Genomic DNA, 23,679 nt, shown 5'->3' on the forward strand with positions numbered 1-23,679 from the left:
TCCTGGATCTGCCACTTATTAGTAATGGAAGCTCAGCACGTTACTCAACTTCTCTGCACTTCAGTTTTGTCACTGGCAAAATGGGGGAAACAATTAGAATTGTTACGAGAGTCAAATTTTTTCACATGCGTGGAGCTCTTAGAACAGCGCTGGGTCCGTGCATGTGCTCCAATGGTATGTGAGGCAAATAATACAGAGACCGGTGAAGCTTCTAAGAAGATAAAACAAGCATATAACTGCTAAATACAGAATTTAGTCATATAAGAAGATCTTACTTTTTCACAAGATCATTTACTAACAGGGTTCAAGAAAGGAAAAAAGAGTCATGTCCTATGCCAGGAATTAGTAAATTTCCCTTGAACATGGAGTATTAGAAGAGGAATTGTGCTTTATAAGCGAAAAGACAGTTTATATTTAATGTGGGAACCATGGCGGGCTGCCGATACCAGAGCGATGTGGTTGGTCTGTGTGTGAGAAGCCTTATGTCAGCAGCAGTATGGAGGTGGGTTATTGGTGAGGGGAAAAGTGAGGATGTTCCTGTCGAGGGGGAAGTAATGAGAGCCCACACCGAGGAGAGATGGCGGCAGTAGGAAGGAGGGGACTAATTCAAGTGACATCATGGAAATAGATACTACATGATTCGGCAGTTGATTTGATCTAGAGAATAAGAGACAAGGATGAGTCAAGGATGACTCAGATGTTTCCAGCCAGGGTAGCAGAGGGAACAGTGATTCCATTAACAGAAACAGGAAAACCAGGAGAGGGGAAGATGATGAGTTGGTTTGGGACCTGCTGACTGAACGACATTGGTGGGGTATCCAGGAAATGACAAGCCTGCGTTGAAAATTGGATTCTGGAATGGTGGAGAAGAATTAAGCCTAGGGATGCAGACTTAGTAGTCTTCTGTGTAGCTTTGCCAAGCGAGGCTGTGGGAGTAAATCCTCTTAGCAGAGCCTTAGCTGACGAGGGAGAGTGTTTCTCTGAGAATGAGCTCGGAAATGTTATGAGAGCCAAGCGGTCTGATTGAAAGTTATCTGTCAGCTCCTTGGAAATTATATGCTTCCTGTTTAGCTTTCCTCTGGAAGCCTTCCAGCCTCCCTCTGCTTGGAAATGGCAAAAGCACCGCGGAAAGATGGCAGGATCCAGAGGGTGCCTCCCCAGACACTTCTTATAGTACTTCTGAGCACATTCTGTAGATTTAGCATCCTAACGGCAAGTCAGCCTACCAAATGTTGCCTAGAGCCTAGTACTGGGAGAGCACGCTGGCCAGGACAATCACCTGACAATTCTCAGCCAGATTCATTTGTCACACTCCTCTTGGGTCTCTAGTATTGACACACAAAAAATTTTTTGAACACTTTATACCATCCCAATCATGCTTAACTTCCCAAGGTTAAGACATAACTGGGAAAGTGAGTGATGTCTAGACAGTTCTGTTCAATAATCCATAAGACTTATTAGGAAAGAAAATCTAGATTTAGGGGATGTGGTAGAAAGCTCATCTCAGAACTATCAGGAAAGGAGATTCCAAGGGTCCAAGTTTCATGCTGAGGTGCATTAAAAAGATTGTTTTCATATCCTCACTGGCTACTCCAGCTTCTCCTGCCTTCAGTATCTTCTCTCATTTCAGGACTTAGCTCCTGCTCCTCTATTTCCTGCACCCCTCATCCTGGAAAGAATGAACTCCCCACACAGTTGGGGTACAGGCTACTCCTCTAATTCCTGCAGGAGGCTTTGTCAGCACCAAGGGGAGTGTTATCTTTCCCTTCAGCGGTAAATCATCAAGTTAAGATGACAATGATCCTAACCAGCCCATCAAGGCACACTTTTTGAAAATGTAAACAAACACCTACATTTTTCCACCTACATTTTCTGCCAGATTGATTTTTCAAAAATGTCCCTCCATTCTGGAACCCCCTGGTATTTATTATCAAAACAAACATGTTATTATAAACATGTTATTATAAACCCCCAGACCCTGTGTTTTCTGGCCCCTGCTTACCCCCCAACTTCATCTGTGTCATTCTCCCCCTATACACGTCGCTGACACATTGATCTTCTCTCTCTTCCTCAAGTACACCCAACTCTTTCCAAACACAGGGCCTTTGCACTTGCCCTTTCCCCTCTCCCCTTCTGTCTTGCTCTTCTGCCATCTCTTTCCAGGACTGATTTCTTCTTGTCCTGTAGGTTTTAATTTAAATATCACTGCCTCCTGTCAACCTTCATCACAGCCCTCACTGGTCACCTTCGTGCCACTGATGATCAGGTCTACTTGTTGGCTTGCTTGTTTATTGCTTGTCTTCATTCCCTTGACTGTAAACATTATAATCAATGCTGTATTCCCAGCACCTGGGGTGGTGCTTGGGACATGCTGGTACTCAATAAATACTAGTTGGAAGAATGAATAAAGCTTCTATTGTTCAACTCCAACAGTGTCTTTAAAATGAGCAGAGGGAGAGAAGAGATGGAGGGATGTGAAGGTTTGACTGGTCCCTCATCCTGAGGGATAAATGAGGCATACAGGAGAAATGAGGACTCAGAAGTAGACTCAGAAACTATAAACCAGGATGATACCTTTGGAAGACTTTTGGATTTCTCTGTCATTTCCTCTGTTTGTTATTTTTGTTAGTTCCCATCTTAGAGATTGGCAACAAACAACCTAAATGGAAGAGGTTTTGTAGTGAAGTGGGAGGCTGGGGAGAATGTGTCCTCCTCAGGCAGTCTAGCGGCAGTAGGTGGGGAGAGCCCTGGATGATAAAGTTGATGGTGCAGACTTTAACAGGAAGGGAGAGCAGGCTGCATATCTGACAGGAATGGGGAAAGAGGCAAACAGAGTCAGTTGGACAGAGACGCTCCAAGGCCAATGAGGCTCAACACCCACGTGAGGAAGAGTGTCAAAGTGGGGGCAATTTTCAGTCCAGTGTGGTGAATCACCAATGGTGGAATTTGGGTTATCAGTAAGGAAAGAGGTTTTTAGTGGAGAGACAGAGAACAGGAAGAGAGAGACTCTTCCAAGGCTTTGCTCTTAATCACACTTCATGGCAATAACCACCTCATCTGCTTCTTCTAAGACAGATCCAGGCATTGCTTCCGATCCCCTTTTCCTTCATTGGAACCTCTATTTTGCTCCAGACACTCGACTGCCATCAATGGCACAGGTGACACCTTCTGCCAGCCTCATTGTGATAAACCGAAGTTTCTGAAGAAATGTGAGTCATGCCTGAGGTGTTATGACAATGAGTACATTTCCCTTTCCACTGTGGGCATGTGTTGAGAAAGCCACTCTGAGCAAAAGGAAGGGAGGGAATCGGTGCCTGATTTTTCACAATTATCCTGAAGCCTGGAATGGACTTTGGACTTGGTCTTCCCATTAACTCACAGAGTCCATTTCACTCAGAAACCATTGCTATGAGGAAACAGGGAGAGGGCAGTGCATAAAAATAATCCGTCCACTTCTTTGTTTAGGTACCTGATGACCACATAAGCAGACAGGGGTTGAACGTCAATGCCTGAGGAAGGAGAAATTTGGTTTGTTGATTTAGGTATAAACTGGGAATGACAATACCTCTTACTCATTTATTAAATGTGGATCTGAATAAGATATGGTCTCTGTTCTTAAGAAACCCAGCCTCAGGGGCACCTGGGTGGCTCTGTCGGTTAAGCATCCGACCCTTGATCTCAGCTTAGGTCTCGTTCTTCTGGTCATGAGTTCAAGCCTCATGTTGGGCTCTACACTGGGCGTGGAGCCTCCATTAAAAAAAGAAGAAGCAGCAAAGAAAAGAAAGAAACCCAGGCTCATAGGATAAGAGAATCATGAAAGAGATTATTTCTTTTCTTTCTAGGAGTATAGTCATTACTGTTAATTCCATTTAATAGATGAAGATATTAAAGTCTATTAAAGGGAAATGCCTGGCTCAGTTTCATTTGTTCAGTGAGACTGAATCAGGGTTTATTCCAGAGTCTGTAGCCCATCCTGGGACTCTGTGTGTAAGCCTTGTATAACAGGAAAAGTAAAAACAGAAAGGGTCACTGAGCTGGCTCCCACTGACTCTTCCTTTGGTCTACTGAAGTGGGTAACAATGAAATGAGCCTGGGGGCCAGAGTGGTGAGAGCAGAATGAATCCAGCTTCTTCTGGGGAACACAGGAGGTGGCACACGAGACAGAAGACACTCCCTAATTCCTGACTCTGAGAGGACACCGAAGACCTTTATTAGAGGCATACACGGGTGGTGAGAAAATAGTGGAGCTCAGCAGTGCTCAGACAACCTTCCTATTCAGCACCTGACAGACAGCTTACCTAACTCCTAGCTCATGCTCTCTCTTCATGCCCCAAGGCAGCAATAATATTTTTGTACTGTCTGAGCTTCAACCACTTGCTCCCAGAGAGAGGTGAACAGCCTATTCATAGCTGTGTGTATCTTGGGCTTTGAAGAAATTACTGGGGTTTTCAGAGAGGAGGAATGATAGCTAGCTTATGAGAATTTCTCATACTGGCTCCTTTACAGAATGATTTTGACCATATTACCTAAAGAAAAAGGATATATATTCTTATATCCTCAGAAAGAATGTCCGAAGGACACATTAAGAAACTGGTAAGAAAGGTAACAGTGGTTACTTCTGGGAATGGGAGAGAGGCAAGCTTTTACTTTTTACTTTATACTTTTATATTGTTTATTTTTTAAAAATAAGTAGGTAGTATTATTATAGGGTTTAAAATTTAAATAAAGCCTACCTTAACCTCTAGGAAGCACAGTTCATTAATTATTAAGTAGGATTACCTCCTTTTTTTTCTGTGGCATACAGTATTCCTTTCTTAGAATGTGCCCGCCCCTGTGCTAGAAGTATAAGGGGATATTGTTCAAGAGTAGGCTTCAGGCAGAGGCCCTGCATTTGATAAGACAGGGAAGAATGACACTTCGAAATGATCAAAACACCGAAGAACAGTATATAATTAAGTGTGATATGACAAGGGTTTGACCTTCATGAAATAAATGTTTGACAATAGTAAAGGCCACCAACATGGCCCAAAGACACTGCAGGATTTTTCTGCCGCTTTAAATAACTTCTAGTCTTTCTCACTAAGAAAGGGAGATTGGAGGGAAGACATTGTCTTCATAATCTTGTGATGTTGTCTCCACTTCCTTTCTTTCTACTCATGCCTCAACTCACTCTAGTAGTTCTGGCCTCAAAACTCTATTGAAACTGCCTGAGCAAACCAACTACTTTATCAGGGTCTACTCGAGTGAACTGTTTTTGTTCCCGTTCACCTGCCTAGGGCATTGCCCTTGCTGACCTCTACTCACCTCCTTTTCTTTCCTCTGACCCCTCTCCCCGCTTGGCTTTCATGAAAGCATTTTTCTCTGATTCCTCATCTTCATCCTCTGACTGTTCCTTCTTAGTCTCCTTTGCTAGTTCCTTATTTTTACCCCTGTTTTCTCTTTAAACAATGGTCTCTTCTCCTCTCACCCTATACTATGCAGTCAACCCTGACTGCATCTTAGAATCACCAGGGAAGCTTAGAAAATTCTGATGTCCAAGTTCTACTCCCATTCAATAAAGTCTATCTCTAGCATGTATGCCTTCAATTATTACCTTGGTACTGATGGCACAGAGATTTTTCAACCCAAGTTCTTTTGCCTGCTACAGACCAGTGTAATCACATGAATATGCATTCCACTTGCATCGCAAATTCAGTATATCCAAATTAATTCCTCTACTTACATTTCTGATCTCAAGCAACAGTATCACCAGCCACCTAGTTACATGAGCCAGGAAACTCAACTCTTCCCCTTCTTTCAAATCCCTCACCCAATCAGGGGCCAAGCCCTGCCAATTCAAGCTCCAAGCCCTGCCAGTTCAAGCTCCAAGCCCTGCCAGTTCAAGACAGGATCTGTCCTGTCTTCCTCCCTCAACTCCACACCTGCCCCAAATTTTACCATCCTCATTTGGGCACTCTGCCTCTCAACTGCATCATATGCACGTTCAATGTACCTGAAATGAACCATTTTCATTTGGCTGGCAGTAAGCAAGAGATCAATCTCTTTGTTCAATCCTGTAGCCCCAAACCCTACTCTCCAAATTAGACTTTGACCTCAATGGCCCCAGGGAAAGGGGGCCTCCCTGTAAATACAAACAAAAACATAAGGCACTGATTCTGATCTTTGACAGTCCAAGTGCACAGATGTGGAAGATTTTAGGGACTGTCCAGTGTATTCTTTATTCTACCTGAGTTCCACCCTAGTGCTGAATTTTGAAATAACCCCCACAACAACAGAGTCTCTGGTGTCCCACCCTCTGAGTCTGCCTTTCCCAATGCAGCTAACACCTTACTGAAACTCAGGTCTGGCATGATGCGACTCCAGCCTATCCTACTCCATTCCCACCTAAAAATCTTTACAGGGCCCCCAGCCGCCTCAAACTGAGCTTCTCAAACTTTATAGAACTTCAAAATCACCAGAGAAACTTAAAAAGCAGATTTTTCAAAAGCAGATTCCTGGGCTCTGAGATATTCTGTTTCAGTAGGTCTGAGTAACTGCATTTTAACAAGCACTCAGGTGGGGGTGCCTGGGTGGCTCAGTCAGTTAAGTGTCTGCCTTCGGCTCAGGTCATGATCTCAGGGTCCTGGGATCGAGTCCCTGCTGAGCAAGGAGCCTGTTTCTCCCTCTGCCTGCCTCATCCCCTGCTTGGGCTCTCTCTCTCTCTCTCTGATAAATAAATAAAATCTTTAAAAACAAAAAACAAGCACTCAGGTGATTCTGCTACAGGTGGTCCAAGAATCACACTTTAGAGAAAACACCAGTCCCCAGGAAAAGATCCAACTCTCTTAGCTTAGTGGACAAGGTCCCAACTATCATCATGCAAAGGTCACTTCTTTCATGAGTCCTCTCCTCTACTCTCCCTTCCTTACCCACAGTCTTGACCACATTCCCTTTCCTAAGCCCTCCTCTGCACACTTTATGGACTACTAGCAGACCTTTTATAAAACTCTAGTTGCCCATATGGCATTTTTTATCAATGTGTATATACCTCTTTTAAAACAAAAATGGTGTCTATTTCTTCTTTGTATCCTTAGCATAGAGTCTAACTCACCAATGTTCCTGAGATGAATGAGTAAGATATGGCTTAAATAACTTTTGAGACAGCATAGGATGTGTACATAAAAATAATCGTATTAAAGATTTAGATAATATTAATCCCTTATTCAAACTAAATCTCATCAAACTTAGATTTCCCAAAAGAACAATCATAAAAGTCAAAAACTCAGTGCTTAACAATTACGATATTAATGAGTGAATTAATCCAGATATAAGAAAGTAGCCAGATGAGGACAAACTCAGAAAAAAATGGCCTAAAAGAAGAACAGAACCCACACTACTCACTCAAGTCCTTTGCTGCTATTTGGGAAACCAGATATGACTTCAGACAAAGCCAGAAATCAGACTTTATCTGTAAGTTTTCCTAATTTCAAAACCCAACCAGTCACAATGAACAATCCAAAAATGAATAAAACATTTACAAATAAATTTAACAAAATAAATGTAAAACTTATACTTTTAAAACTATAAAATATTGTTGAAGGAAATTCAAGAAGATCATAATGAATGGAAAGACATCCACCCTCATGGATCAGATGAGTTTATGTTGTTAAGGTAGCAAAATTAAAATCTCTCAAAACTAATCTACAGAATTAACGAAATTCCTATCAAATTCCCAGATGGCTTCTTTGCAGATATTGACAAGCTGCTCCTAAAACTCACAGGGAAAGTCAAGAGGCCCAGAGTTGCCAGCACGATCTTGAGAAAGAACAAAGTTAGAGGACTCACCTGTTCCAATTTCAAAACTCACTACCCAGCAACACAATCAAAACAGGTGTGGTATAGCATCAAGATAGACACTTGGATCAAAGGAATAGAATTAGAAGCCAGAAATAAACCCTCATGTTTACTATCAACTGATTTTTGACAAGGATGCCAAAATAATTCAAAAAGAGAAAGGACAGGCTTTTCAACAAATGGTGCTGGAGCAACTGAGTATCTACATAAAAAAAGGAATGAAACTAGACCCCATGCCTCATACTGTATGCAGAAATAAACTCAAAATGGATCCAAGACATATGTATGAGAGTTACAATGATAAAAGAAAACAGGCAAAAATCAGGACCTTGGATATAACAGCAAAAGCACAAGCTAATAAAAAAATAGATAAATTGGATTTCATAAAAATTAAATACTTTTGTGCTTCATGGGACACTACCAAGAAAATGAAAACACCACCCACAAAATGGGAGAAAATATTTACAAATGATATATCTGATAATGGACTTGGATCCAGAATATATAAAAAACACTAAAACTCAATAAGAAGAAGACAAATAACCCACTTTGAAAGTGGGCAAAAGATCTGAATAAACATTTATCCAAAGAAGATTTATAAATGGCCAAGAAGCACACAAAATGATGCTCAATATCATTCCTCATTAGGGAAATGCAGAGCAAAATGACAGTGAGATACCACTTCATACCCTCTGAGATGGCCATCATTTAAAACACAAATGGACCCAAAATAGCAAGTGTTGGCAAAGACGTGGAGAAACTGGAACCCTGATACAGTGTGGGAATGTAAAATGGTGCAATCACTAGGAAAAACAGCTTGGCAATTCCTCAAAAAGTTACATTTAGGGGCACCTGGGTGGCTCAGTCGGTTAAACATCTGCCTTTGGCTCAGGTCATGATCTCAGGGTCCTCGGATTGAGCCCCACATTAGGCTCCCTGCTCGGGGAGGCTGCTTCTCTCTCTCCCTCTGCCTCTCCCCCTAGCTTGTGTGCTCTTTCTCTCTCGCTCTTGCTTTCTCTCTCCCTCTCAAATAAAATCTTTAAAAAAAAAGTTAAATTTAGAACTACCACATGACCTAGCAATTCCACTCCTCAATAAATACCCAAGAAAACTGAAAACATGTCCACACCAAAATCTTGCACCCAAATGTTCACAGCAGCATTATTCATAATGGCCGAAGGGTAGAAACCACCAAGTATCCATTAACTGATGAATAGATTGATAAAAGGGACACATCACGCATTGAAAAAGCATTTGGCAATGAAAAGGAACAAAGTACTGATACATGCTACAACATAAATGAATCTTGAAAATATAATTCTAAGTGAAGGAAAGCAGTCACAAAAGACCACATGTCGCATGATTTCATTTATCTGAAGTGTCCAGAGTAGACAAACCTATAGAGTTAGAAAGGAGGGCTGGAAAGTTTGGGGGTTGGGATGTGACTGCTGAAGGGTCCGGGGTTTCCTTTGGGGTTGATAAAGATGTTCTAAAATGGGAGGTATTGGCATAACCCTGTGAATATACTAAAAACCACTGAATTGCACACCTTAAATGGGTGAATTGATGGCATGTGGATTACATCTCAATAAAGCTGTTACCAACCAACAATAACAGGTCAAACAAACAATATCTGCAAGGCAGTGTGTGACCCCGATGTAAGCCACGGCAGGAAATATGGTCGAATAGATGGATAATGAATAACTAAATGAAGCATCAGAAATCATTAAAGTTGTTTGACGTCCTCTTCAGCACTCTGGAGGCAGAGTTCATTGCCCTTCCCTTGGGCTCCCAGAGCATCTTGGTCATACCCCAAGGTTGCACTCACCCAGTGGTGCTGCAATTTTTCTTTTTAAATGTCTAAGCCCGCAGCTGGACTGTGGGCTTCTCAAGGGCAGGGAGTGAGTCTTAGTCATCATTATCCCCAGCACCTCTTACAGTGCAATAAATGATTTATTTGAATGAAGTAGCCAAGAAATGCCATTCAGGAAGTCTCAAAATAACCTGCATCCTAACTGAACCATCTGTAATGTGTTCCTTCTTAAAGGGGTATGTTGCCAGTTAAAATAATCCTGAAGGGAAGCTGGTCAAAGGCCTCCTTGTGCCAGCTTTGACTCAATATGTGTGTTGTACGAGAAGGGAATGGAAGGTCCTTCCCCGTTTAGTGCAGCAACAATTGAAAACCGGGGCAGGTAGACGATGGGGTTGCAGGGCCCCTCCTCCAGAACAGGGGGCAATATTGGGGAGCAAGTTTCGAGGGAGTTCAGTGAGACAAACAAGAAGACCGGCCTCGGTGGAAGAGGCACAAGGGGTCTTCACAAAGACTGACTTTTCTTAGAGTGATCCGGTAGCGCTTATGAAACTTGCATCCAAGAGCACAGAGCAGGGGACACCCTCCCTCTCTCTACCATTCTCTGTTCTCTTGTATTTGCTTTTCTTTCTTTTTTTTTTTTTTAAGATTTTATTTATTTATTTGACAGAGAGAGACACAGTGAGAGAGGGAGCACAAGCAGGGGGAGTGGGAGAGGGAGAAGCAGGCTTCCCACAGAGCAGGGAGCCTGACGTGGGGCTCAATCCCAGGACCCTGGGATCATGACCTGAGCCGAAGGCAGACGCTTAACTAACTGAGCCATCCAGGCGCCCCTTGTATTTGCTTTTCTTTGGATCACTTATTGCTGACAGCATCACGTATTTGTTTGTTTGTTGTCTGTCCCCCCTGACTAGAACGTTGGTAGCGAAGAGCCGAGACTGCTCTGTCCTCCACACCTGGAAGACCACCTTGCATGCAGTAGCCCTCAAAATCATGCGCTTTGGTTAATTATACTTCAAACACACACACACTTTGGGTGGATTGAGTTGAGTATATTTTTAAAAATTCAAACATCTCCCCTTCCAAAAGCTCCTTCTCTTGCTCCAGGTTCAACAGCCTGAATATCTGGAATTGTTCATTCATTCACACTCAGGTCTCAGCAACCAAGTCATTTCAACCCGGAGTCCTCACTGGTTACAAAGATGAAATCTTCTAAAAGTAAGTGTTGTGTTCTGCTTGTTCTTCCGAAAGGAAGAACTTCCTCTGCAGGCTTCCCACCCAAGGCAGAGCGGGGCTGTGAAGGGGGCAAAGCTGGGCCCCCTTGGCCACCCTCACCTCCTATGCTCTTTCCCAATGAAGTAGACTTCTTTGCCCACAGCAGATGGAGAAAACATCTGTTGTTTTAAAGTCCCTCTAAGGCGAGCGGAGCTGATAATGTCTTAACTATCATCTCCTGGGGAATTTTAGAATTAAATAAGGGAAGTTTTGAATCGATTCAGAAGAAAAGTGGGCAATCCAGGATCCTGCAGATAGAATGTTTTGAGTGCCGGAAGCCCAGATAAACAATAAAGATCTTGGTCGGGTTGGCACTTTGATGACACTCTAATACATCAGGATATGAGCTATCTACAATGGGCCAAAGAAACCTTCCAATTTGTCTGAAAAAAAAAAAGTACTGGCCGGCCGTGGGCAAGGAAAGTATGACAGCCATCTGCATCAAGTGGGGCGGCTATGCAGGGTCACATACCAACAGTCCTACTCCCATCAAGAACCCCTTACCCACGGGGATTTTTTTGAACTGAGAGAGGTTTCATCTCTGCCTACAGACCTGAGCACAGACAAAATCACTCAGCCGGAGGTCATCCCGGTGGCAAAAAGCAGACCGAGAACTTCGGAAGGGCCACGAGCTCTCCCAGGAATAATTTCACACGCACATGTGGGGAGACGCGTATTAACTCTTTCTGTGGCTGGGCAAGGCCAGAAGAGCCATCCTATGCGACCACGTGCTTTGACACAGAGATTTCCACTGTCTCTTTTCACAAGTGTTATCTCATTTGATCCTTGCGATAAAATTGTGACAGACCCTGACACTCCTTTTACAGATGGGAGAAAACTGATTATCAGAGGTTTGGTGCTCTGCTCGAGGGCCACAGAGCTGGCTAATGAGAAGAACCCCGGTCTCTTTATGCTTAACACCGTGATAGTCCATGTTATCTCCCTGATCTGGAGAAGTTTACCGTCCAGGGAAGACTCCAAGTCCAGCATCTTTCAAAAGTACCAGATAGTACAAGTGATGTACCTCCTATCGATGAGGCATCTGCTGATAGCAATTCCCCCATGGTACCTGGGTCAGGTAGGAGTTTTCTCCATGATGCTGACCCCCCTGAAGTGCCCCATGTTCCATCATGGGTATAGCCCGGGGAGATAACAGTACACTGAGTCTCTCCTCCACCCATTCACCCAAGCCCTCATTATAAGTAGCAAAGAGCTGATTATTGCTCTATCCCCAATACCTAGAATACTGTCTGGCAGACAGTAGCCCCTCAAAATATACTTTAGTTGATTGAACTGAATATGTTTTTAAAAATCCAAACATCTACCCTGCTGAAAGCTCCTTCTTCTGCTCCAGGTTCAAGAGCCTGAAATCTACATTTGTTCATTCATTTTTTTTTTTTAGTATCAAGAGAAAAATGAGTGGTAAGACCAGCCATCCTCTGTAGGTGGTAGATGTTTATATAATCTATAATCTCATAGCTGCTTGAAGCATGATTGTTGCACCCACCACCTAAAACAGTAAGTATTGTGTTTCGTTCCACACCACGCCGATCACCCTCTGTGTTCTTGAAAAACAGGAATCGTCAAAAACTAATGATGTAATGTATGGTGATTAACATAACAATAAAAATTATTTAAAAAATTTAAAAAAAGAAAAAAAAAGAAAAACAGGAATCGCATTGTACAAAGGTGGATTTTCCTTGACCAAAATATTCTCAATGTGCTCTTTGCAGAAACTCCTTAAGGGCCCTGTAGCTAATATCCAGTTTTAGTGTTTGTTGAGATTCAAAAGCTGCACCCAATAGCTTTAAGTTAAGCCCCTTGTGGGGAAAAGCAACTGTTAGCCCTGTGGCCTGGCCTCCTAAGAAACTTTCAAGAGTTTGTTGTTGTTGTCACTGTAGAGGCCTAATCCTAGGAGAATGGGAATCCTGTTTTCTATTGTTCTTGGAGAAAGCCTCTAAAGTGGCGGAACTAGTTCCTCATAATGAAAATGAGAATTGGAATACTGGCCGTACTCCGATTAGCTGCTTTTGTAATACTAATTGACTGCGCTCTCTTGATGGACCTAGTGAAATCCCAGGCTGTGTCAAAGCATTAAAACATTCAGAAGAGAAGTCTTAACGGTGCTGCTTACAGGAAGGACAACTGAATAATTGATCCCAATAGCCATTTAACTAGAGACCTATGGTTTAAAAAGCAAGCTTTTTCTTAATCCCTGGAAGACCTTCATTCCTCTGGACACTTTATCCTTCCCTTTTGTCTTCATTCATCTACTTCCACCACTCCTTTCTTTGTATAGGTGGGAGTTATTGGGGCTGTCCACAATTATTTCCAATTTTTGGCCTTCCCAGCACATAGTGGGATTACACTTCTCCTGACTTGGCCAATAACATTCAAGTAGACTAGCACTTTGCGAGTGCTTTGTCACATGTCCCTTCTCTTGCAATTGGAGACCTCAGGCCGGGTCCCTGAGGGAGAAGAACTCAGGGTAGAGCCCCCTAGCCAACGTGCTGTGGGCACATGGTATAAAGAAGAAATACACTTCCGTTGTCTAAGCCGCTGGAAAGCCAGGATTGCTTGTTAGCAGAACGACCTAGTCTGTCGCGACTGATACCGTAACCACAAAAGTGGAGAAGGAACATGCCAGAGTCTAGGAGCACGGGTTTTAAGAGTCAGGCAGGCCTGCGTTTGAATCTCAGCTTTTCATGTACTAGCTGTGAAACCTGAGGCAAATAACTTTACATCTCATCTATAAAATAGGGACAATAACTTACCTGTTTCACAGGGTTGTTACGAGGTCCCAATGTGGTAATGCACGTGTGGCGCTGAGCACAGTGACTGGCACATGGGAAGGGCTCGGCAAATGGCAGCAATTGCACGGGAATGACAGTGTTGTTCTTCCCAAACCTCTTCATTTCCACCTGCCTTCTAGTTTGGGGAGCTGATGAATGTCTCAACTGCCATGAAGGGACCTCAGTCAAGACTGCTCTTCATAGGAGTGTGATAAACACTGGGATGCAAGGTGCTATGGGAATGTGTAAGAGGGGGCTCCAACCCAGCCTCAGGGAATCAGAGAAGATTTTTTTGGAAGAAGGGATGCTGGTGTGCGTGATGAAGGGCAACTAAGGAGAGATTGGAGGAGACATTTCCAGGCAATGAATATGGCATGCCCAACAGGTAAGCAAGAATAAGGGGTGCTGCTACTAAAGGATACAAATATAGTGATCTGAAGGGGCACCTGCACCCCAATGTTTATAGCAGCAAAGTTCACAATAGTCAAACTATGGAAAGAGCTCAGATGTCCACTGACAGATGACTAGATAAAGAAGATGTGGTATTTATACAATGGAATATTACTCAGCCATCAAAAAGAATGAAATCTTGCCATTTGCAATGATGTGGGTAGAGGGCATTACGCTAAGTGAAATAACTCAATCAGAGAAAGATCATTATCATACAATTTCACTCATATGCAGAATTTAAGAAACAGCACAGAGGATCATAGGGGAAAGGAGGGAAATATAAAATAGGATGAAATCAGAGAAGGAGACAAATCATAAGAGACTCTTAACTCTAGGAAACAAACAGCGTTGCTGGAGGGGAGGTGGATGAGGCAATGGGGTAACTGGGCGGTGAGCATTAAGGAGGGCACATGATGTAATGAGCACTGGGTGTTGAATGCAATGACGAATCACTGAACTCTACCTCTGAAAGTAATAATACACCATCTGTTAATTAATTGAATTTAAATAAAATTAAATTTAAAAAAAACAGGAGAAGGGGTACAAAAACACCAAAGACTTCAATATGACTAAAATCCAGAGACACAGCTGGGAGTACAGGCAGCGACTCTAGTACATCTGTTATCAAGTTAGCTGTCTGCCGACACAATTCAGTGGGCTCTGGGTGGGCAGAAGCTGGGTCTCATTTACTTGCATTTTTAGAGTCTGGCACAGTACAGGGCACATAATAGGATCTCAGTAAATGTTTACAGAATGTCTGATGATTATAAACAAATTGCAGGCTACTCAAGCTTCAGTGTGATGCCAATTTCTCCTCATTCTTCCATAAGTTTCCAAACAACACTTCCACCCAGCCCACTTCTCAGACCCGAAGAAATACAAGCTAAAAATATAGCCCAGGTCATGAATCATAAATGAGATGGAAAAGCAGTGACTCACAGAAGTTAATCTGCTTCCCAGGAGAGTGTTGCTGGATGTCCTTTGCTGTGAGAGGTGAGGCAAAATGCCAGCACCATCACTGCACAGCTAAAGCTAATGTAGTTCCCAGGCCTGCCATCGGGCACCCATCTGGTATTCCAAGGTTCCCATTCAGAGTTGCCAAGGGGCAGCAACCCCATGCATCCCATACAAGGAAGCAGAGACTGACAATGTTGCTCTGCGTGTGTGCTCAAGAAAATGGTATAGGGCCCTGTCTACTGTCTCAGTGGTCCAACATGTGCACCATCTTGTTGGCCATGGCCTTAATTTGGTTATAGCTGTAGCCAAGGCAATACCTTTGCAGAATGACTTAGCAGATGACCAACCAGTTATGTTTTGTATCTTTGCTTAATTCAGTTGGGAACTTTAATATAAGAGTGACAGTGTGTGCATGGTCTCTTCTGCCAACCCACAATCACTTGATATGCTACATCTTTGCGGATTTAAGACCTTATTTGTCAGCTCTGAATCACCTCAAAAATATTAAATAAATTATGCCCTACACCCTCACATCACACAAATCTGTCTCAGCCTTCAGTGTTCAGGACCTAGAGTTTTTAATTGAATCAAACATTACTGGAGGAATACTACACACTCACAAATGAGAGCATCTGCAAGTACCACCACAAGGGAGACAGATTTCACAGCTCCATCAAATGCTCTCTTCTATCCCCTCTCCCCCAGGCAGCAGTGTCTGCACCCATCCCCCTTTAGAGATTCAAAGACCCTTAAACTTTTGCTCCCACCCCTGCCTATCAAATTAAATCTCACTCTCAGCAAATAATCTGAAATATTAGCTAGCGGTATATATAACGAAATTACTATTGAAAACTATAGGTACCATTTAATTATTACTGGAAAAGGCCAACATTTTTATCATCAGTTGTCATACTTAGTCAAACATGATGTCCCCAGTAGGAGCATTTATATATGGTGGTTTGAATCTTTCCAGCTCTCTAGGACTGTAACCATGCCCGGTGTGTGGTCATGTCTGGAGGCTATGGTGGCCAAAGAGCCTCATTCATACCATTCTCCCTCCAAGTCACAGCACTCAAGTCCTCCATGAATGGTCGGTTGTTCTGTTATGCTGAAACCACAACTCCCAATAGTCAGTCTCCCACATGATGATAAACTGCCGAATGACGTCATACTAGTTTTCAGCCTTTATGTTTTCTCTGAATAAGAAGCAGCCGCAACAACATGCCTTTGCAGAGCTGCAGCCCAAATGTTAATCATCTCTCATTACACTTCTTTCTACTTGAAACACAAGAGTTTTCTGTAGCTCAAGCCAGTTTTCCTGACTCCTGATAATATGACTGAAAGGATATTAGAGTTTGAGGGAATTTAGAGATTATCCATTCAAACCCCTCTTACTTTTCATGGATAAAAAGTTAAGTGCCCTATTTGATGTCACTCAGCATTTAAAGGGCAGGCAGGGTAGAGTCCACGAAAGACACAAAACAAAAGTTGGAAACATACAAGGAGAACCAGAGGAGTATGATATGGTGGAAGTCAAGAGCACACAGAGTTTCTTGGAGAAAGAGACTGTTTACTGAATTAAGGGAAGTGAAGATGACCAAGAGGCTAAGGGGCTGGAAAATGTCCACTGGAATTTGGCCACTGCTGGCTTTCATTGTTGGCTTCAGTGGAGCAATATCAGTAGAGGAGAGAAGTAGAAGGCAGAGAGCAGGGGATTTAGAGTGTGATGTAGAGGTGAGGATGTAAACCAGAAAGCATACTGCTTTTGTTTTCATTTTTGCTTTGAGAACTTTACATTTTAACAAAAGAGGAAAGATTAATGGGAGGAAGCTATTTTAAAAATGGAACAGATTTGCACACATGCTCATAGGATAGAAAGGTTGACAATAACAGGACAGGGGAGGAGGGTGCAGGATCACGGTGCCCAGGGAAACAGAAGCGGAGACTCTCTGTGAAATGTGTTAAGTCCTGATTCAAATAAGTTCTTATAATAATGAGTCAGATTGTCCCAAGTGCCCGAATCAAACAGCTTTCAAAGTTGGAAGAAACATTTGCCCTTTTCATATGTCTAGATACTATTTGGGGATTCTTAAATATTCTTATAAACCATCAGGACCGAGCCAGAGTGTGTGTAAGTGGAAATGCTGTTAGGATGGACAGCAGCACAAGCCTATGACTTCAGCAACTGTAGGCTTGCTTCAGAATTAAATCTCAGGGGCATTGTGATCAGAGCCGGAAAGGGGTGACCTGCTAAGTCAATATTTTTACAAAAACAAAACCCTAGGCTCACAAAACCTTTGCATTTGAAAAAAACTCTTTGCCTCAATCCTCTAATTTTCAAAGCGTTTAAAAGACTTGAACAAGGTCATGCAACATCACAAAACTCTAAACAAGTATAGAAATTTGTGAACCTGTTCGCTCTATCACAAATATCAAGTTCCCAACAAATTCTAACATAGATTTTTTAATCAAACTCAAATAATGCCTTCAGAAAGCAACTCAAATAGAATTTCAGATTCAATTTGCTGATTTTTAGCTTGTAACCATTTTTTTTTTAATCTCAGTGTTTTCGCTGAAGAGAAAGAAAAGAGTGCAAGGAAGATATCTGTTTTCCTTTAAAGTCCATTAGCATGGGGTAGATTACTTGTACTATTGGTTATTACATTAAATAATGACTTTCTACAATGTGCCCAGCTGGCAGGGTCGGTAGAGCATGCGAGTCTTGATCTCAGGGTTTCGAGTTCAAGTTCCACATTAGGTATGGAGATTACTTAAAAATAAAATCTTAAAAAAACCCAATGAGTTTCTAGGATATATTGTTCAATTAGTAATCAAAATTCTAGGAGCAGGGAGAATCAAGTGGTTATAGCTAATAATGAGGAGTCTAGCCCAGGTTTGAGATTCTCATGGAAATCAGGAAGTTTCTTTCCTTCCCTAGCCACTGACTACATTTCAAACTTCCAACCATTGCCTTAAATACCCCTGACCAATGGCATTCATGCATATACAAATGGGAACCAAGAAGAATAGGAGACATCACGCAGATGGGTCTAGGCCAGCCATTCCCATAGTACCTCAAGAGGGTCTCTGTTGATAGTATCATTTCCTTTGAAGTCCTTCTAAAATCCCATATCCTCCAGAAAGTCCTCTGATGCTCGCACTGCAGAGCTGAGATGGACAATTCCACCATTACCAACAATCCTCCTTTTCAACTATCTGAGCCTACAAATTTTGAAGTGGTCCAGGGATGGGCTGCTGTAAACCTCTGCACAGCTCTGTGTATAACAGTGTGGTGACCTGCCTCTGTCTCATCCATCTTAAAACAAGATCTCCTAGGAAGCCAGGGTAGAGACTCTGGGTTGCCTACCTACATCCTTTCCTCCTTTTTCCTTTCCTCCTTTCTTCCTTGCCAACAGAACCCCCATTGTGCCCAACTTCAAAACCACCATTTCCAAGCTTTCCTTGAAGCCAGGAGACCAAGGAGTTTTAAGAGGATGTCATCAGGTAGGAATTCAAGGAAAGCTCTTTTAAAGGGGCTCACTCAGCTAGGAGGTGCCCCATTTTTGTCTTTGTCCTTCCTTCTTCCTGCTGCCTGGAAAATGCACATTATGGGGGGTGGCGCTCCCATGGTCGTGTCACAATCTTGAGCGAGGCTGAGGATGGAAGCTATGTGTTAAGGATGGCCAAACAGAAAGATGGAAGAATCCTGGGTGATTGATGACTGTGGGATCACTGTGTGGCCCTGAACTACCTACCTATGAACTTTTTTACATGAGTGAAAAAGAAAACCTCTGCTGTTTAAACCCTCATCATTTGAGCCTTTGTGACAACCTAATCCTAAGAGCTACAGAGGCCTTATTTAACCTGTGCTGTGCAGATGGCATTTGAGGAATCAGCGTTCCTCTGTGGCTCCCTTCCGACGAAGGGAGAGCTCTGTGAACAGGTTTTAGACTAGAATCAGTTCAGTAGCTCGTAAGCACATTTTCCTATATATCAGAAAAAGTAACATTTTAATCCCTATTATCGGAACATAGCTTTATAGACTAATACCTTAAATGGAAGTGTCCTACTTGAAAACTTCAAGTGTCCTAAACATGGCTGAGACTACAGAAGCAAGTGACCAAAGAGATTTTTTTTTTAAAAGAGAGATAGAGCGTGTGAGCAAGCGAGGGTGGGGGAAGGGGCAGAGGGAGAGGGAGAGAGAGAATCTTCAGCAGACTCCCCGCCCAGCGAGGAGCCCAATGTGGGGCTGATTTAGTAATCAAAATTTAGTAATCAAAATTCTAGGAACAGGGACCCTGAGATCATGACTGAGTCAAAATCAAGAGTTGGATGCTTAACCGACTGAGCCACCCAGGCATCCCAGCTGAAAACATATTTTTAAATTAAGTCAAACCCTAAAGCTTCTGCTTGTGTCTTTTCTCCTAGGAGAGCACCTCAGTCCTTCATTCAGAGCTCATTACTCTTGATTTATATACAATATTAACGGGTTGTCCTCTCAGGAGGCCAGAACCTCAAACTGAAATGTTGGATTCTCACTACCAAGAGCAAATAGTCACAGCTCATTGAACATAAGGAATCTGACAAATTGTAGAAATATAGACATATAAATTCAAAAAGCTCAGAGATTTGGGGGCTCAGAGTGCAGGGACAACTAGCCCATCATAATTATTAGCTCTTGCCAGTATATCTTGGGTCCCAGAACAGCACCATGACTGTTACACTTGATGTTAGCCGAAAAGTCGAGAAGTGATAGCACCGTGACTGTTCGAACGAAGACTCCATTTCCACCAGAAGAAAAAAGAGGTTCCAGGGTGCCTGGGTGGCTCAGTCGTTAAGCAGCTGCCTTCGGCTCAGGTCATGATTCCGGGGTCCCAGGATCGAGCCCCACATCGGGCTCCCCGCTCTGTGGGAAGCCTGCTTCTCCCTCTCCCACTACCCCTGTTTGTGTTCCTGCTCTTGCTGTCTCTGTCTCTGTCAAATAAATAAATAAAATCTTTAAAACAAGAAAAAAAAAAAAAAAGGACGTTCCATTTCAACCTCTATTCACTCACAGGTATAGACCCAAGAAAATTGAGAACACATGTCCACACAAAAACTTATGCATGAATGCTCATTGCAGTATTATTCATAATAACCAAAAAGTGGGAATAACTCAAATGTCTATCAACTGACGAATGGATCAACAAAATGTGGTACATTCATACAATGGACTATTATTCAGCCATGGAAAGGAATGCAGTACTGATACGTGCCGCAACATGGATGAATTTTGAAAATACTTTGCTAAGTGAAAGAAGCCAGACACAAAGGACCACCTATTATATGATTCCATTTATATGAAGTACCCAAAATAGGCAAATCTAGAGAGACAGAAAGTAGGTTCATGCCTGCCAGGGGCTAGGGGCAGAGGTAGGGAGCTTACAGGTACCTGGCCTCTTTTTGGAGTGATAAACCTATTCTAAAACCTGACAGTGGTGGGCACCCGGGTGGCTCAGTCAGTTAAGCGGCTAACTCTTAATTTTGGCTCAGCTCATGATCTCATGGTCCTGAGATCAAGCCCCACATTGGGCTCCTCGCTGGGCATGGAGCCTGCTTAAGATTCTCTCTCTTCCTCTGGCCCTCCCCACCTCCCAGCACACATTCTCTCTCTCAAAAAAATAAATAATAATACAATAAAACCTGAGAGTGGTTATGGTTGCACAATTCTGTGAACATACTAACCGCCCCTTCAAAAAACCCCAAATTGTACACTTAAAGTGTGAATTTTATGGTATACAAATTATATCTCAATAAAACTGTTATAAAAAATAAACCATAGATCTGGAGAAAACATCTGGCATTTCCCTCCCCCCCCATTTTTTTTTCATTCAGTTATCAGCCATCTCTGAAGAGAAAGGAGCATATAATCTTCATTATGCAGAGGTTTCTGTGTAAAGTATTTTAAGTTTTAGAAGACTGACTTCTAAAGGAAGAAGCTTCAGTTATCTGAAAAATTCAATGATTTCCTGGCGATATCGACTAAATGAGTCGACTGTATCAGGATTCCTACCGGTGGGTGTTGACAGTGTCTGTGGGCACCTCATTCAGAAGAAACAGCCCCCCTCTTAACTCACTTGAACAGTTGGGCGATGACTCACAGACTTTCTGTCCTTTCACTCCTACAGAGTTGCTCAGTGTGTGTAGGAAGCATTAACTCACTAGCAGGTGAGCCACCTCAAAACCTTTCTGGAAGTCAGTGGGGTATAAATCCCAATAAAACTACGGCCTGTGAGTGCACAGGATGCTTCCTGGAGGCCTCTGGGATCAATACTCGCGCCCGCCCCAAGGGCCTCCCACAGCAATGCCCCCGTCCAACCTCATCTTTCTTCTTCCTTCTCCCTCCATTCCCTCCCCTCCCCAGTACCCCCTTTCCTCCTTCTCTTCACAGGTAATAGCCTCCTCAGGAAGTGGGATTCTTACATGTTACAAAGGGCGATTTGGGAGTTTGCCACACATCCTGGGCCAGAATCCCTTTCCTTTGTTCCACATTGGGGTTGGCTGCATGGCTCCCTCCTCCCCTCCCCAGTCCTCTGTCTTGCTCTCTACGTACATTCTGCACATTCCCTCCACAAGACCTTCCTACCACTGGACGAGGCACAAGGATACGGTTCTTGCAGTCTCAGCCTTTATCTCAGCAGAATTTTGCAACTTGTCATAAAAGATAAAGAATGGGAGATCTGGTGTTGAATAAAGGTTTCTTTGTTTTTCAGGGAACAGCTTATAGCTACTCCAGATGGGTTAACATATTTTTTTTTAAAAACTCATCTCTGTATTTAAAGGGATTAAGAAGAGATACTTGAAATAACTTAGGCGGGTCCTGAGAGTCCAGCATTATGTAGACAGCCATGTGTTGGCTCCCATGGGCTGTCTATTCATGATGTAAATGTTGGGGAGTTGGGGGTTGGGGGGTGCAGTTAGAGGTCCTCTTTGAAGTTTCAGACATTTATTCCAAACTTTCAGGACTTCCAAGATATTTTCTTTTCAAATCAAAAAGTCTTTCCAAGTGTGTCTTCGTTTAGCCAGAATAAGTATCTTTAACATCATTTCAGAAACCAAAAGAAAACCAGCACAAAAATAGATGAGCTTCTGGTCAGGGTTCTCTTCCCTCGCCGGCAGGCTCCTGGCTGGTCTCATGCTCTCTGGCAAAGCCCCTCGGGTCTGTGGGCAGGAGAAAGCGGACCCTGTCTGCCCGGGGATATTCCTCCACAGTCGGCACCTTCTCTCATCTCTTCAAGGGACATCACATACAACTAGTTTGACTTCTAGAAGCTGAGTGGAAGTCGAATGATGAGCAAGACATCCGGACCCTACAAGGATACCATCCCTTCTGGCCCTAAATAAGCTAGTCTGTATACTAGAATGCCAGTAAAAGAATTTATTTAATTCTAGTATTATTCTCTCAGAGAAATACATCAGACAGAACTATAGGCTTTGCTTTCTAATACAACATGCACGCTTACATGTACAGATATGCACCCACATACGGGGGGGGTGTTTCAGGGTGGCTAATCTGACTTAAAACTCTCTTATTTTGGGGAGGGAAATGGTCTATCTTGATGGATCCCAGCATCTCTAGCTACATAGTAAGTAGAAGAGCATGCTCTTAGACTGGGGACCAAGATCCCCTTGTACTCAGAGCCCCCACCTCTAGCTTCATGCAGGTGAGGAAAGCAGCTGAGGAACAGAAGAGAGCAAGCTGAAACAGTACAGGGAAGCTGAAGGTCTGACCTCCTGGAGTCAGAAGTCAGAGAACTGTCTCTTAGTAGAGGAGTGGCCAGAAGCGTGGCCCTTTCTCTGGGACACTGTGCTCCTCCTGGAGGATCAGCACATAGTGACACATGAGGGTGCCCCAACCTACCTGTCAGAGAGAGGGAAAGCACGTTGCAGAACAGTATGCGTGCTATAATCTTCATCTGTGTCAACAAGTATGTGTATGTGTATATATAAGTGTGCAATGCTTAGGAAGAATTCGGAAAGACTACAAAACAAACGGTCAGGAGTGGTAATTACCCTAGAAAATGGGACCTTCACCTTCTACCTTCTGCACTGTTTTTAATTTTTACCAAAATGAGTATGTGTTACCTTTGACATTTCAGAAAATACAATCAAGAAAAATTAGATTAAACAAAAAGAGTTCAGAAAAGTTAGCCCTCGTGACTCTTTCTCCCTTATTATATATTTTTAAAAACTACAAGTGAGAGAACAGTCTCATTCACCAGGATCGTGTAGCCTTCGCATCCCTAGGAGTGCTGGGTAAATAAGAGTTAAGCCATAGCCATTCTGGTGAGCAGAGCACCATTTTTTTGCTGGAGCATATTTCCCGTAGTTAATGTTATCCTACCTGAGAAAGATATGTATTTTTTCCAAAGGACAAACAAAAGCTACTGAGAACAAATTACATCTGCCCTTGTAACAAACTTGATCCTCTTTATGTTTACAAAATACTATGGAGATGCAAAGAGCACCCTATTGTTATTAAGAGAAATAAAAAACAGAGGGTCTTCACTGAGTTGTAAGCTG

General features: G+C 42.8%; 1 protein-coding gene across 1 annotated transcript in view; it reads right to left on the reverse strand.

Moving 5' to 3' along the window:
- The window catches only part of SHC4 (SHC adaptor protein 4), a 126,682-nt gene that overhangs the window by 87,698 nt on the left and 15,305 nt on the right, over positions 1-23,679 (reverse strand). The gene's annotated exons all lie outside the window — the stretch shown is intronic.

The sequence above is a fragment of the Eumetopias jubatus genome, unplaced genomic scaffold, assembly GCF_037043125.1.
Source record: "Eumetopias jubatus isolate StellerSeaLion01/CBP00866 unplaced genomic scaffold, mEumJub1_p1.0 scaffold_7, whole genome shotgun sequence".
Lineage (NCBI taxonomy): Eukaryota > Metazoa > Chordata > Mammalia > Carnivora > Otariidae > Eumetopias > Eumetopias jubatus.